This window comes from Octopus bimaculoides, chromosome 27, assembly GCF_001194135.2.
Source record: "Octopus bimaculoides isolate UCB-OBI-ISO-001 chromosome 27, ASM119413v2, whole genome shotgun sequence".
Taxonomy (NCBI): domain Eukaryota; kingdom Metazoa; phylum Mollusca; class Cephalopoda; order Octopoda; family Octopodidae; genus Octopus; species Octopus bimaculoides.
The window spans coordinates 7,634,899-7,639,220 of record NC_069007.1 but is presented as its reverse complement, the minus strand read 5'-3'; positions in this window follow the sequence as shown (position 1 = coordinate 7,639,220).

The window sequence follows — 4,322 nt, the reverse complement described above, 5'->3', positions numbered from 1 at the left end:
ATATATATATATATATATATATATACACACACACACACATATATAAGGTGTACAAAAGTTGTTGTGTACTGTACATGTGTACTGACCTCACCCCTTTACTCAGGTGAGACTTGGACAATTTCCAGTTATCAACTAAGAGTTCTTGGCCGCTTCTGTCAGAGATGTCTGAGAAAACACTGGCAATGTTGGCAGGTCCTTGCAGACTCCAGAAACGTAGGTCTTGAGGCGGGGCCGACATCCTGCGCATTGAGGCGATGGTGCATAAGCTCCGATTACACTTGACTGAACACTTTGTTCGGATGAAGGATCAAAGGATGCTGTTTGGTAAATTTGCCTGCGGAGGCAACCCGTAAAAGAAGCCAAAACTATGTTTTAAGCCTTTAGCGTCCAGATTGCTCTGTCGAATGTAATGTTTGTGTATTCACATAGTTTTGGAAGAATCATGCATTATTTTATAGCTTTCAGATTTCGATGATGTGATTGTTCCTTTTAGAATGACATTGTAGGGTAGGCGTGAGAGGCCTGATCTGGTCAGTTTGAACATAAATCAGGTAGAACATTTGGATGGAATATGCCTGGTTTGAATGCCAAATGGTTAAGGACTTAGTGAAATCCTCGTTTAAGACATGAGATATGGATGGCCAATTGGTAAAGCAACGCTTGTCCGCGTCACCAATGGAGGAAACCAGTAAAGGGAGGAGAGGGTATTTTCGAAGAACCATGTATTTTGTACGCTTTTTTCAATAAGTGTCACATATCAGTTAAAGCAATCTTTAGCACTTCTTGCAAGGATAGTAAACTAGGGATCATTCTCTAATAATTCTCAGTTCTTCTTTTGATTATTTCTAGTGCTCCTACAATCGCTGGTATTGTAACAGCTTTGAGCCGCTTGTAAACGCTACGCCAGTGTCGTGAATGTGATAAGTTTGGTCAGTAATAGACGTGGACGTGTTTGTTTCTCAAGGGCTGGGCTCACTAGTCACCAGTAAGTTCACAAGTGTAAAGCATAATTTTGTCTGAGTGCACAATGTTCTTAATGGTCAGCGATGGTCTTCCTCGTTCAGAAAGGGGACAGCCATCATCCTCATGAATATACATATCCTCAATCAAAACTTTGGCAAATATCGGCTAATAAGAATGCATATAAGTGGACACTTTTCCTCACGAGAAACCGTTTGTATAAGTTGAAATTTCTGGAATAATTTATTAATCGTGGAATCAGTAAAATAAGTAAGATCATATTATTTTGTGTGTGTGTGTGTGTGTGTGTCTATGTCTGTGTCTGTGTGCGTGCGCGAGCGCGTAAAAAAACTCAACAAGGCTTGAGAGAGGAGAGACCAGAGACGAGAATAGGGGAGAAAGGACATCGATGGTCGATGTTACACAACGAACAATGGGCTCAACTGAAAAAAATATTGATGATAACTAAATTAGAATGAATGTGGATAATGAGCGTACTATCGTGAATATAATGAACAGAATGGGAAACCCCTGAAGGGACTCTGGAATAAAGATACTCGACAGGGTGCGAAGCTCCGAGGTCAGTGAACTTCTCCAGGTTGAGCCGATGCGCGAATACAAGAGGCCAAAATGGGGTTCCTACGAACGGCTTCTAGATTCATGTTACACGACAGGGTTCGTATCTCTGAGGTCAGTGAATTTCACCACGTCCAGACACTTCGCGAATACCAGAGGCAGAAATGGGGACCTCCCGAACAGCTTCTGGAGTATTGATACTCGACTGGGTCCTTAATTCAGCGATCAGTGAATTTCTCCAGGTCGAGATGCTTCACAAGAACAAAGGGCCGAAATAGAGTTCTTCCTAACGGTCTCTGGAGTAATGTTACTCGACAGGTCCGTAGCTCAACGGTCAGTGAATTTCTACAGGGAATCGCAACTCGAATTAAAAAAAAAGCTATGTGGATCCTCCGTACGGTCGCCGCTGTAATATTACTTGACAGAGTGCGTAGGTCAGAAGTCAGAGAAATGAAGTTCCTCTGAATTAATGTTACGCAACAAGGCCAAGGAATTTTTCCGGGTCGAGACGCTTCGCGAACGCTATTGGCTGAAATAGGGATTCTCCCAAAAACCTCTAGGTTAATGTTACATGATAGGATCCATAACTCAACGGTCAGTGAATATCTCCAGATCTTAGTCGATTTAAGAATACAAAAAGAGCCGAAATTAGATTTCTCCGAACAGACTTTGGAATAGTGTTACTCGACGGGGTCCATAGTTCAACGGTCAGCGAGTTTCTCCAATTCGCGCGGTTGCACGAATAAAAGGGCCCAGAATGGGGATCCTTGGAGCAGCCTCAAGTATAATGTTACTGGACAGGGTCAACAGCTCAGCAGTCAGTGAATTTTTCCAGGTCGAGCCGCTGCGTGAATACAAGGGACCGGTATCGAGACTCTCCTAAGGACGCCTAGAATAATGTTACTCGACATGGTCAGTGAAATTCTCCAGGTTGAGCTGCTACGTGAATACAAGTCACGAAAACGGGGTTCTTATGAACGGCTTCTCAAGTAATATAACTCCACAGGATCCGTAGTTCAAAAGTCAGTAAATTCCCTTAGGGCAAACCACTTTGTGAAACAAGCAACCGAAGTGGGGATTCTCCGAACGGCCTCTGGAGTAATGTTACTTCATTGGGTCTATAGTTCAACGGTCAGTAAATTGCCCTAGGTCGAGCCTATTCGCAAAAACAAGGGGCCAAATTTGGAATCCTCCAAATGGCCTCTGGAGTACTGTTACGCGACAAGGTTCATAGCTCAACGCTCAGTGAATGTATCCAGGTCGAGCCACTACGTGAATACAAGGGAGCGATATCTGGAGCAATATTACTCCACCGGGGCGTAACTGAGAGGTCAGTGATTTTTTCCTGGTCGAGCAGCCACGTGAATACAAGTAACCGAAATAGGGATGTTCCAAGCGCCCTCTGGTGTAATGTTACTCGACATGGTTCGTAGTTCGACAGTCAGCATATTCCTCCACATCGAACACCTTCGCGATCACATGGGGAGCCTCCGAACAGCCTTTGGAGTAATGTTCAACAGGACCAGTAGTTCCGCGGTCACTAAAATTTTCCAAGTCGAGATTCTTCGCGTATACTAGAGCCGATATAGGAATGCTCCAAGTGGCCTCTAGAGTAATGTTACTTGGCAGTGTTCGTAGCTCAACGGTCAATAAATTTCTACAGGTCGCGTGAGTGCATGAATACGAGGACCCAAAACGGTCAGTAAATTCCCCTAGGTCGAGCTTCTTCGCGAAAACAAGGGGCCGAAATTGGGATCCTCCGAACGGCCTATGGAGTAATATTAGACGAGTGCGTAGCTCAGAGACCAGTGAAATCCTGCTCAGAGATCAGTGAATACATGGGGCCTCTAGGGAACGTTTTTGGACAGAGTCTGTAGCCACGATGTCAGTGTATTTTCCAGGTAGAGCTGCTGCGTGAATATACGGGGCTGAAATGAGGATCCTCTGAACGGCCTTTGGAGTATAGTTTCACGATATGGTCCGTTGCTCAACGGTCTGTGAATATTCTCTGGTCGATCCGATGCGTATATACAACGGACCGAAAAGTGGATCCTCGGAACGATCACTGAAATAATGTTATTCGAATGATACCGTAGCTCAACGGTCTGTGAATTTCTCAAGGTCGAAGCGTTGTGCGAACGCAAAGGGCCGAAATAGGTTTACTCCGAACGGCCTCTTTTTTTATGTTACTCGTCGGTGTGTTTAGCTCAACTGTTTGTGAATTCCTCAAGCACGAGCGGCTGTGCAAATACAGGGGGCAGAAATGGGGTTCGTCTGGAGCACCGCTTCTCGACAGGGTGCGCAACTCTGGTTGTTCAACTACATTGAACAGCTCGCCCCTTAGAATATCATTGACCTCCGTCTGAACCCATCGGGATTCATAGTTCAGTTTATACTATTCATCCTTTTGGTCGTTGAATACAAAACTTAGCTCGCCAGACCTTAGTAAGGATGGTTTTTGCTTAGTCAATATCTCACCCTTCTGCACTAAACCGTCGAAAGATTGCACACTGAAACCGGAGCCACGTGAAATGAAGTGTTTTGCTCAAGAACAAAACGGACAGCCGGTCTGGGATTCGAAACAATGTTCTCGCGATCACGAACGCAACACCACGCGTCTAGTGGTTAGCGTCATTTAACGTTGAATACATCGAATCTCCAGCCACTACTCCTCACTGAGAGGCCACACTACCAGGACTAAGGGCATATTATTAGAATGTGGCAGGAAAGAATCGCAAGATAGGTTCTTGGGTCTGAGCCAAACGTCAGGATACTTAGGGAGACTT